Raw genomic sequence first — 13,121 nt, forward strand, 5'->3', positions numbered from 1 at the left:
CAAATATCATCCTGACATTTCCGTTTTAACACAGCAAGGTCCAGGACTCGTTGTCAGGAAAAGCTGCTCATGACTTTGAGGTTTCTCAGTTACACGCTAAGCTGAGAACAACTTCGACACGTAGAGCAGTGATTTTTGTATGTGGTTTTTGGTTTAACAGCATACAATCCTTATTCCTCGTTGATCGGGTGATACTGAAATGGGTAAAGCTTTGGTTACAGCCCGATGGACATGCAGGCAGTTCCAGAACAAACACAACTAAGTTGCAGGATTTATATTTTCATCCTACATCAGTAAGATACTGTGAGATGATGGAGTAAAGGAGAGCAGGGTGCTGTGCCCTGAGGAAGTGTTAGCTCAGATGAGAGTTCCCAAATTGTATCAGTTGGGAGATTTATTTCAATTGAGGGGAATAAAGGCAAGAAGGAAGAATATAGATGTTTTCTCACTTTGCCCTTGTCTTTCTGTAATGGATGTAGGGCAGAGTCATCCCTGCACTCTTAAGATGTTTTCATTAGAGAATTAAAAGAGTCAAAAATAAGAGCCTTCCCTCTGCTGTACAATGCCTGGTCCAGTGTGGGAAGAGCCGTTTCTGAAGGGAAAGGGTTTATTTTTCTCAGTCTTGAATCAATCGCGGCTTTCCCTGCTGTGAGAGCTGGAGGGGAAGGGGAGGGCTGTCGGGCTTGTGTGTGAGGATTCATTTCCTCCGGGTCACTAAGAACCATCAGATAAGGTAGCACTGGGGTTCAGCTGCCATGAACCCAAACTAAAATTGAAACAGAGGCCCCACATGAAGTGCCCTGAGTGTTTTGGGGAAGCATCCCTGCTCTGCTGCTTGTAGCCAACCCCTCATTTGCTTCTGCTGCTGGAAATGGGTGTCAGGAGAGGTCTGAGCCTGTCTGATCTGAACCCTGTTAGAGATCCTCTTGCTGTTGTCCAAGACCTGTCCCGGAGACAGACTTAAAAATATCCCTAAAAATTGACTGAGGCATCTCTTTCTGACACGCTCCTGGATAAGATGAAAGGAGCTGTTTTCTCCTTCCCTGCCCTTTTTCTCGGTGATACAGATACAAGCCACGCAGCTCTTCCTCTCCTTTGGCGAAGGGAGGGGCAGCTTCCTGTTTTTATACAGAAATTAGATTGATCCAGGATGTCTTTGTGCTGCTGCTGGTCCTGATGCAGGCAGAGGGGCTAACAGTGCACGTGGGCTCCGGGAATTTTGCTTTGGCTTTCCTGCTCGTGCATTTGGCTCTCCTGGCACTGCCCCACAGATAGAGCTTTGGGGTTGAGATGTATGGAAGGACACCCCTCTGACTGCCCAGTGTGGGAGACCCCCAAGCACCACTAAAAAGCCTTTCTTGCAAAAGCGGGATCTGGGTTTCCAGTGGCCCATTCCAGGGTGTTTGGAGGTTCCAGGCGCGGGAGCACAGCTCCATCCTGCTCCGACTGTGGGACTGCCCATCCCAGAGCAGGGCTGTATCTGGCATTAACATCCCAGGAATCTGCTCCAGGCGGGCAGGAACAAAGTGGAGAGACATGTTTACAACTGCTGGGGGGGAAGCACAGGCGGGGGAGCAGAAACAGCCCAGCGTAACAGTCTCACGGTCGAGCTGTCAAGGAATTGGTCTTGGATAAGGAGAAATGGAGAGCAAGCAGCAAATTGGCTTTGCTCAGTGCTTTGGCCACAATTAATAAGGAGGGAACTGGGCAAAGGTACTGTATAATTAAGTTGGCTGATAGCAGAGTTCTGTCCAGAGCAGGAATGTGTTGTAGGCTGTCGTGCTATAATTAGCAACATTTTGTTATAGTGCTTTTCCTTCACAAAATGCACTCGGTTAAAGTTGCCAGCTGCCCTCGGGGAGAGAGGCACCACGGCCTGATCCTGCGTGGTGGAAGGGTCTGGGTCTGGCAGAGGCCATAGGATGAGGCTTTTCCTCCAAAAAACACCCATCTGGGAGACACAGAATGCCTCTGCCTGGGATGACCTGTGACATGGGTGATTTTCCCTGTGAGAAAACTGGAGCACGGAGAGGTGAAGTGGCTTTCTAAGGTCACCAACTGAGTCATGGGTAAAGCCAGGAATAGAAGGCAGCAGCCAGGCTCCCAGCTGCTGTACCTATGGTTATTTCTGTTTATGCTCTTCACTTCTCTTGCCCATGGTTTACTGAGTGCATTCCAAGAGTGCATTGACTGCCAAACTTCCTCCCCTTTAAAACCAGAAATGGACAGATAAGATAGTAAAAGAAATCACTTTAACTGCTGGTATGTGCACAAACATACCTGAACCCCGTCCAAGTTATCAGCCAATTTTTTTTTAATGCTCTTTTGGGGCAGGAGAAATGCCTCCAATCTCAAAGTGCCTATGGCAGTTTGCTGGCAGGATGTCAGATGATTTATTTCCTTTGCCTGTGGTCAAAAGGAGAAAAAATTTAAAAAGGAAAAAATAAAGAAACATGTTAGACATATCGAAACCCGGTCAAGTGGCTCCACTATAAATCCCATGAAGGCAGTGGGAGAATTGTGGCTCTGGGAATTGGAAGTTTAGACTGTAAACCAAAATAAAACTGAAACTCCAAATAAATGCTACATTCTCACCCAATAAATTTTCCCAGAATGCCTTATCTACTTCTCAGTGAAGGCCTTAAGACTTTCTTCCAAGGGCCCAAGGCCAGAGTATCTGGAAAGCCCTAAACTGGGGGGTAATGATTTGGCTCCTCCTTATTCTTGGCATAAGCAGAATTAGACTGCTCTGTCAACTGGTGTTCCGAGGCAGTAAAAAAAGGCTAATTCGGGTGGCAGATCTGACATGCATCAAATGGAAGCATGGCAGTGGCATGAGTGTCCAGAAATGCTGTGCTGTATCTGTACCTCAGTCTGCTGTCCGAGAGCAGGCACTGAGGATGGGGACTTGCCTACATTGTGACCTGAGCTGAATTCACTCACACTGCCTTTAGTCGTGGATCAGTGGATGGGCTGCCCTTGCATCCAGAGCAGGATCCCATCACCTCTTAATAATTCTTGGCTCTGTCTCTTCTTTCTCCTTTGTTTTATTTTTTTTTTCAATTTTTTTTTTTTTTTCATTTTGCCCTTTAAGTTTCTATTTCAATGCTTTTATTGCAGTCTTGTTTTATGGTTTTCTTCATTCCCTGACTGAGAGGAGATGTACTGTGTAAGGCATGCAGAAGCTCCTGCTGCTGGCATGAGTCCCCTCCTAGAGCAGAGAGGTGTCTGGGTCCCCAGACTGTCATCTGAGCCCCAGGATGTGGCCATGAGTGTTCCTGACAGTGATCTGTGCCATGGAAGCAGGGAGCTGCCTGATCTTTGACCAGAAGGGATTTAGCATTGTGTGGTTTTTCTATGTTTTCTCTGTTCTACTTTTCTGGATTCTTCCCAACCTTTCCTGGGATCTTTGCAGAGGGATCAGAATTGGAGTAATACTGGTTTGGTCCCCAGATATGTTGTATACACAAGGTATCCATTTCGATGAGGTGACTTTCAGAGTGTCCCAGGCATAAAAGCTGACCTCTCCTCTTTGCCCTCGTGGTGATTCCCCAGTGTTAGAGCTGTTGAACAGTGTACAAGTTCTCCCTCCTCCTGCCAGCCCTGGCTCTGTGCACTGGGGTTCCAGGTCCTTTCACGGAAATTAACATTTACTTTAAGAACTAAAACAAACAAAACCCAAATAAATCTCCTCACAAAATAAGATCAATAAAAACATAGCCAAGTGCTTTGTTTTGCTTAGAAGACGCATCTTTGTGCATATCCACTTGTGTGTTGCCAAGTTTTGGAAATCAGCAAAGGCTGACATTGTTTACAGCAAATTAAAGACCCTCTGGAGACACTCTGTCTTGCTTTCCAGTGTAGCCTAGGGCTGGGGGAGGGAGGTAGTTGGACAGTAGCATAGAAGAAACCCTGTTCCAGTGTTGCTAACTATAGCATTAATTTCAGAGTCATAAATAACTTCAGTACCATGGTTACAGCACTAGCCAAGTATGATATCATTTAGTTTAGGATTAGGGGAAAATATCTTCCTTGAGGCTGTGGGTTCTAAAATAAGCAACTTTTCCAGTGTGAGTTTTCTCCCAAAGACTACACAAACTCCAGCCTGTGGCCGTAAATTAGAAGGATTACTTTGGTAGAACTGACTGGATGAGAAGTGTCAGCAGGTAAAACAGCTCAGAGAGTAGATTCTTCCAAGTTTCTCAGGGAATGACAGCCTGGCTCTCCATCAGCTTTCTTAGAAAACAGCACCTTCTGGGAATGAGAGCAAGCATGGTCTTTCCAACCCAAGTTCTGCAGTATGGAGCCATGGAGAAGAAGGTCCTTTCAGAAATCAGATGACACTGATGAACACTATAAAGATGGATTGAGAGGTCAGCACTGACAGTTCCCATGGCTGCAAGGGTAACAGTAGAGCAAATGACAGCTTGTGTGCATCCATTGGCCCAGTCAAGCAAACAGCTGGGATGTTTGTATTACAAAATTTACACACAATTACACAAAATGTACACACAAAATTTACATACAAATCTGCAGAACCTTGGGAGCAACTGTGAAAGGCTGTGAAATGCAAATATGTATTACATACAGTACAGCACTACCATGGATTACAACAAGGGCTCAAATGGGATAAAGGTCTCTCATAATAAGTGAAAATTTTATGGAGGAACACTTTAAGCACAGCAAATATGATACAGGAAACCCGGCTCTAGGGCTCCTGGGTACAAAATACTAGACTGCACAACCCAAAGCACTGATCCCATTCAAAATTGTTCAAGAAGTTATGACATGAAGTCTGTATTGGTAGGATTTATGCCAGATTAGATATTGTCTTTCTTCCTGCTGCCGGCATAGAGCCAGCACAAACGCCGTGTTATGTACTCTGGCTAATTCAACAGAAACGTCTTTGTGTGCCCAGGCATGATCTGGATTGAATTTGTCCTGCTAAGTGATCCAGGAGTGCTCAAACCTGGTATAAGGGACCAAAGAATTATGGCATGACCTCACATTTCAAATTTCATTTCTTCTCTAAGGTAAGGAAAGAGAATTTTGCCCTAAACAAACACTTATGACAATTGTAGAAATGTTTTCCCTTTGTTTAATGCCATTTCACAACATGGATTAGAGGGTGTCCCCCCATGAAAAACAGTGGATAAACTTAAGCACACAGTGAAAAATGAAATGTACTTTTTATTTCTGCTCTTCCTGGTTCTAATCACGCAGACAACATCTGAAAAGTGACATTTTGGGATAGGCTGAACAAGTCGGATTGATACACTGCATTCATTAGCCCTGCCTCTCACTGCTAACAGCCTGATCCCTGCTGAGAGATCCTCTGATGGTTAACTTAGTCCCAGCTCCCGAGAGCAAAGTCTCAGGTTTCAAGGTGATTTTGGGCTTCTGCAGCTCTGAGCAGGCTGACGACCCAGGCCTCTTTCTTTTGCTCTTTGTCTATGCTAAGCTTGGCTTCTGAAGTAGCTGTTATCCATCATGAAGATGTGGGAGGCCAGCATGGTTTTCATTTTCTCAGCAGTGGGCTCGGCAAATACCACATACCTTGCCCTCTCTTGGGCTGTGTTGAACAGAGGGATGCTTTTGGTTTAGGAATAGTCCTTCTCTGTGTGTGTGAGCCTCTCTGTCTTGAAGTCATCTTTATTGCAGCTGTGAGTAGCAAAGCAGCCTAAAGCAGAAAAAAGGAGGAAGATTACAGAACTATGTTTGTGTATGAGGACAGAGGTTTTTTGAGTGGCTAGAAGAGGCCAACTGACATTAGTACTAATTTAGGGTGCTAATAGCTTCTTTACTATGGCCAGTGAATAAAAATATTGCTGTCAGGCTCAGAAGATGCTTGTGGCTTTGATGCTGACCTGTCCTTTAACCCTTGCAAAGTCAAATCTTTGTAATTTCTTGTACTATGCCTGTTTTCTCTGCCTGAACTGCGGGACATCTATTCACTGCTGAATAATATGGGCCCCTCATCTACACTGAGATTTCTACCACCACATAGGGTGTCACTTTTAAAATGACCTAGTCTTATTTCATCAGGGTTATTTAGAGCTTCACTGTTCTGTTCAAATCCTCTGCTGCCAAGCAAAAAGATCAGGTCTGGTCCACTTGAGCTATTTTACAGGTAGCTGAGCTGCAATATGCCAAACAGCCTACTCCGTGTTTGGGATGGGGCCTGGCTAGTCCAAGAAGCCCTCTCTCCTGCAAGGAGAAACCATCTGCCAGAGCTGTGTGTGCATCTCTACTTGGAAGTTCCTGGAAGCCGTTCTCAAGTGTAGTTTAGAAGTATGCAGGCAATTATGTACCACTGCTGTTGTATTAAGACTGCCAGCTGTGGGGTCAGGTTGTCCCCTTTGTTTCCCAGTAATTACTATTTTTAGTTCAGGTTTCATGAGCCCAAAGGTCCTCTGGCTGTGCTCTGTAACAGCTTCAGAGAAAACAGATGGGGCATTACAGACACAGTGTACTTAGTCCCTGCCACTCATGAGATTCAAAGTCCAATTCAGCTGATTAATGAACATTGTTTTCAAGTTCTGAGAAAAGCTGTCTCTGGGTGTGACCAGAATATCTGCAGCAGAAACATAACTCAACAGGGAATAATTTTGCCTACACAGTAAAACAGGAAGATTGTAAATGTTCAGGGATCACAGGGAAAGTCTGCCATGGCTGGTGTTTTGTTTCAGTAGCTCGGATCGTGTCAGCTTGTCAAGTGCACCCTGAGAGATTCATAGCCCTCCTCAATTCTAAGACAGGCTGAGACCTAAACCAAACTGAAATCTAGGGAAGGAATTGGGCAGGCAGACGGTGGCCAGTTAGTCAGCACAGCTCCCCAGTTCAGAGCAGTGGGGAAGCCGGGCCAGGCAGCATTCCTGGAACTGTGGTTCAAGCTCAGTCCAAACGCTGAGGGGCTGTCCCAGCTGCAGTGTGACTGAGGGCATGAGTCAAAGCCACGAGGGCTGCCATGACCTTGCCAAGTATAAAAAGCACGAAGATGCTCAGCACTGCCTTGCCTGTGCTGATTGCTTCTGGCTGAGAGCAACGGAGAAGGTACAAGCCACTGGATATCAATTGCTCAGGAGACCAAGACATCCCCATACATCTGTTGCTCAAAAAGCATTATATATATTCTAACCTTTCACATACATTAACCAGCTGATCCTTGTAAGAGGCCTGGGAAGATCCCGAGTAGCGCAGTTCTCATTTTACTGAGGCCACAAATGGTAATTAGCTCACTTAAGGTTGCAAGCTCAGCATCCATATTAAAACTAGGAGTCAGGGAGTTCTTCCACTCATCCCTTGCTGCTGCTGCCATGTACCTGCAGCATTCATGGCAGCTGGGGAGCACTGGCTGGAATCCCAACACTGGGAAACCACAGCTCTTGAATAAAGCCCTATCACACAAACACAGGAGTCTCACATTTAGGATGTCATCACAACAGAGAAGCCCAGACAGGCAGGGTTAGGTCAACAACTTCTGAAAACAGCCTGTGTAAAACAGAAACTACAGTTGAATTTAGCTTGTTGCCACTGAAACAGGTTCCTTGGAGTCTCTCCCGTGTTCTAGAATAAACCCTGCAGTCTAGCTCCTGGTTTCAACCCTCAGTGTAAAACATAGCTGACTGCAGATTAACACAAGGTGACCAATGACTGCAGATCAAAATTATACTCAAGGTAGATTAAACACAGATATTATGGCTCAAATGTGATGAGGTGGCTGCCAGAACTGAAGGACACAGGGAAAATTAATACAAACCCATGGGGGAACTCTGAGAGCTAAGATTGTTTTCACCAAGCCATGTGAACCAAACCTGTCAAGTTTCACACGAAGCACAGCCCGAGGCATAATCGTTTAATTCTTAGAAACTGGAATTTGTAATAAATACGTGACAGCCTGTGGTAACCAGAAACTATTATTATCACAGGAAATGCTACTGGTCGGGAGGAACAAATGTGTTTGATCCCTACGGCACAAACAAGCCTTTGAATTTGTCTGTCCTGCACAGATCCTCGGGTTTATTACATGGGCAATGTTCTTAATAACAAGAGAGAGTGGGTAAATTGGTTTGACTCTAAGCAGACAAGCTGACAAGTCATGGAGAATAACATGTTCAGGGCAGAGGGATATTGTGGAGTGTAAGCAGTCTGCCTTTGCCTCAGCTGGGTTCTCCTTAGAGTGATCTGTACCCAGATGAACGTGACTAGCAGGAAGGCAAATTGATTTAATTTACACATTAGTAGAAAAGAAGAAAGTTTGGAGGGTTTATAACACAACAACGGAAGGCAGGTGGCAGTTTGAGACTAAAAGAATCTGACTGAGTGTTTAGGAGGTTAAATGTCTGCCAAAACTCAGTTTCAGGAGCTGCCAGAAGATGCCAACTTAACTTAGGATCCATCAAAGCAGTATTAGAGTTCGGTCTTAAGCACTGAGTCAGCAGTTTACATGCCCGTGGGAGGCAGTGATATACCAACAACAGTGGGAGTGGTGCATGGTGCATGCAAATTACTCTGAACACATTAGCTCTGCACGGTGGATTTTGGATGAAGATGGAAAGGAAATTCGTTTCTTTTTGAAATAAAGCTCAAGACATTTGTGGTTATTAAGATCAGTGAGTGATTTCAGTGAACAATTAGTTCCTGTGCACGAAATAAAAATGTTGCCGGGCTGTATCTCAGAAAATATATTTTGTGACAGAAATAGTGAATTTGGGGGCTTCTGCGTTCAAAATAATTGTATTTTTTCAAAAAAATGAAACAAAACAACAAAAAGTGAGGGAAAGAATTTTGACTGTAGAGAAAAATACTCAGAATTCTAGGGAAAAAAAAAGAAAAAGAAAAAAAAGAAAAAAAGAAAACATGTTAGAAAAATGCTTTAAAGAGGGGCTTTGTATGTAGATTTGAAAGAAAAGCTGCTAAAGACAGAAAAAGCCCTTCTATAAAGGAGAAATCCTTTCATTTGTACTGGTCTTACAAAACAGTGCAGGAAATCACACAGGATGTGCTGACGAGAGGGGGGAAGTGGTTTTAAGGATGACATTGGAGGCTGCAAGTGGGATGCCAGACGTGTCAAATTCACATGAAGAATCGGTATTTTCTCCAATTAGTATGCCATGAACTGTTCCTGCCTCCTGTGCCCCAGAGGAGCAGCACATGCCGGGAGGAAAGACTCAGGGAGCTCCCCGAGCTCGTCAAGCCTCTGCGGCTCGTGACTGAGCACAGCCGGACTGTCTCGTCACCTCTTGCTTCAGGGCGCCGTTGTTACAAAACCTGTTCAGGAACTGAAACTTTTGAAGTCTTCCTGAGCTCTGCCTGGGGAAGGCCCCACCTTCTCTGAGCCCTGTTGAACTCGGGACACATCATGTGGGAAGCAGGCAGTGCATGAGAAGGCCTTATTATAGAAACAGGGCAAAGTACTTGACTCCTGGAGAAGTCAGGGCTGCCTTGGCCATTTTTAAGTGGTTACAGTAAACAAGATAATCCATGTTTATTGAGGTCCTCGGCCTGTTATTTTCCTTTCACTCTTGATGTGGAGTAGAGGTTCAAAGGCAGCAGCACAATACCTCTGCCTCCACAGAAGATGCAGGAGGTGGTTTCTCAGCAGACAGCCTTGCATGACTGCTGCGATGGTGTGTGGGTCAGTGTAACTGCAAATGAAAACAGTTTCAGTTCTAGGTAGTCATTTGCTACAGATTTGAATACCCTTCAAAATAACTGTGCGCACAAATAATGAGTAGGGATGCACCTACAGAATTTGTGTACACATTTGTGTGTATATATATATATACACACACACATATTAACAAATGTGGGTAGAGCCCTTCCCAAATCTTCGTTCGTGAAGCCTAGCCATGAATGAAATATATTTGGCATATTTTCAGTGAAGATGCCTGTGTATTTCTGCATAGAGTCTGTCTGTGCTTCTTTTCCTGTACAGTTAACGTAGCTCAGATTCTTTTCAGCTAATCTATACAGTTTTTAAACAGCTAAGTTCACGTCAGTAGCTACATGAAGCTGAAAAATCTTAAAATTTCTATCAGAGCCCTCAAATAAATCCAAACTTAGAGTAAAACATCTATTCATAAGGCTTGCTCATAAATGGTTCATTGTAATGTTATATTGATAAGTCTATTACAAAATGCAGGCTCCCACCTCCACGTTGTTTGTTACTTGTGAACAGAAATTCAGGACACTGACTCCACAGTATTTAGTTTAATCAGAGCCAGTGCAGATCCAGTTGCCTGTTCATGTGCTTTAAATCTCCAAATGCAGTAATGCATCCATTCTGTCAACTCCTGCTGCAAAACTGATATATATTTTCCTGCTGTCACCTAAGCATCAGAGGGATGAATATCAGAAGGGGAAAAAGCCCCACCACTCAGCTCTGTGGCTCAAAGGGTCCCTGCTTCAGTGGCACCTGCCCTATTTGCCCTCAAGCACATGAAATGTGCTGTGTGCCTTTGCCTTCCAGGACAAATGTGGCTTCACTTCCTGACTTCTGTAGCAAAGCAAGAAACAGCTTTTTCATCAGTGAGAAAATATTCTGGACAAGACAAGTAGGAATAAATGTAGTCACATTTTAAATTTGCAATTTATGAAATACAACTGAATTCCAAGTATGTTGAAGAAAGAAGTACCTTTGCCTAATAAATAAGGTCCACCTGCTGCTCGGCTTTTTAGTTTCAAGGTTTCTCTTTGCTGCTGGAAGTGGCCTTTGTGAGGGTTACACTTTATAAGTGGTTGCACACAGAGGTTCAGCATTTATCCAGTTTCCCAAGTGGAGGTCAGCCCCTGATATTTGTATGGTCCAAGGTAAAACAACATGATGGTAGAAATGAGACAAGTGAGGTCCCTGGACTACACCACTATAATAAAAGAGTCCTGGGGCAAAGACTATCCCCATAGATGCCTTTCCTGAGCTACATCCATTCCCTGGGCAGAAGAGGAGAGAGCAGGGATTGCTTCAGTGCACTGTGCTCCCAGATGGAAAACACTTTTGCAAATGAAGGAAAGATGCATTTCCTGCCAAACACTGTTTCCTAGGCTAGTGCAAAATACTTCCCAGGACATCCTGGATTGCTGCTGCTTCAGTGTGGATGCAGCCACCCGTGTTCAAGCTGAACACAGGAAAGTCTCAGGCTGGAAACTTCTTGCAGGCAGCCTGAGAGGCTCTGGATACTGCCCGGGTGTGTGGAAGCCCCGAGGCCTCACAGCCTGGCCGTGCAAGAGGATCAGCGTTCAGAGGAGCTCAGCTGCCGTCTGCATGCTCGCCTTAACAGCCAGGCTTTGAGAACAGCTCAGCTCTTTAGAGACTGAACTGTCGAAAATCTGGTCAGTTGTGTAACAAAAGGAGCTGCCACATTCTAATTCATAGTCATTCAGTCTCTAAGAAAAACCACTTAGCAGATCTGGACGAGGGCTGAAGCTGATAAGGAAAGAACTCATTAAACTGATAGAACTGGAGATCTCTTTTAGCCTTCCTCCATCTGTCTTTTGCCACCTGTCACTCACTGTTGTTTCCCTAACTCAGAACAGTGAGTTTGAGGAGCAGAGATTGTGTCTTCCTACATCTTCTGCTTAAGGTTCTTTTAACGTTACATAATTACCAATAGCACAAAGAGAATAAGGTATGAGAACTGCAGAAATCCAATTTTTGCAATGTTGCTCTTGGCAGCAAAAAGACCCTTCTAGTTCACAAATCCTTTATAGTAAGTACATCTCCTAAATAAAACATGATAAGACTCAAAAAAAAATCAAAACCCAGGAAAGCTCTCTGGAAAACCTCTGTAACTAACACACTGATGGAGCCAACCACAGGGACCCTCACAGGCCCAGCTGTTGACTCAGACAGTGCTAACTCTGCCTGAGAACAATTCCAAGAGCAGATGTTTGGGTTCAAACACCACATTTCCCATGGACCCTGATGAAATAGACCTTAAATATATTTATAAAGGTAAAGATGTTTTAAATTATCTTCTTTTTTTCCAAGGAAGGCCTGGAAGAAATCACAGATTGAGGAACACAGCCTTGTTCCAAATCTTTGGGGAATTACCTTTTGAACTCTGATACCCCACAATTCAGTCTCCTGGGAAAAGGCATCACAGGAACCTCTCCCTGCTGCTGTGTAACTGCAGGGGCTGTTGCCCACAGTTGTCTAGATGATACATACAATCATAGAATCATAGAATCACAGGCTGGTATAGGTTAGAAGGGACCTCAAAGCTCATCTCATTCCAATCCCCTGCCACGGGCAGTGACACCTTCCACTAGACCAGGTTGCTCCAAGCCCCATCCAGCCTGGCTTTGAACACTTGAACAACAGGGATGGGTCACATATTTATGTAAAATGAGACAAAACCCAGCTCCTTTTTGGGGCAAGGACTTGTTGCTCATTTACAGTGTAACCAGGCTGGGCAGCACCAATCCTCACCACAACATGTCCCGTGGGGCTCCCCACACCCTGCCCTCCCCACGCACAGGTTTGGGGGTTCCTTTGAGGTCTAGACACAATAACAGCAGCAGCACCTTCCTGGCCAGCCCATCATGGCACGGGGTGGAGCAGAGCCCGAGCTGCCCCAGCCCCAGAGGGGTGTTTTCCATCAGGGTTATCCCTCCACTCCCCTCCTCACTCCCCCACTCTCCTCCACTGCTTCAGGGCAGTGCAAGGAGCCCTCAGGGCCTCGGTGTCAGCTGAGCAGTTCACAGGCATCTTGTTTTCCCTTTTCATGTTACAGCTGAAGGCAAATGGCTTGTCTAGCAGAATCATTACATTTTTTATGTTGTTTAAATGCTTTTTCATGTGAGGAAAAGGTGTATGGTAAACAGATACTGAAGCATGCTGCTTCATATATATATATTTTTTTTTTTAATATGTTATGAAGACAAATACTTTCAGGAACTCCATTTTTATTTCCCAGCATCTTTCATTTCTTTTGGCTGGGCATCATCAGCCAAATAGGTATAATAAAACCATGGAAGAAAGCAAATGTACAACAAGGCGCTTTACCTGAACAGATGTAAAATTGCACTCGTTAAAGAAGCACATTTAGGCATAAAATGCAGCTCAAAAATCTCCATTAAGAGCTTCCACCAGAGAAAAAGATTGCTTTGACCTTCAGAGA

The sequence above is a fragment of the Pipra filicauda genome, unplaced genomic scaffold, assembly GCF_003945595.2.
Source record: "Pipra filicauda isolate LSUMZ 115617 unplaced genomic scaffold, ASM394559v2 scaffold291_size933811_pilon, whole genome shotgun sequence".
NCBI classification, from domain to species: domain Eukaryota; kingdom Metazoa; phylum Chordata; class Aves; order Passeriformes; family Pipridae; genus Pipra; species Pipra filicauda.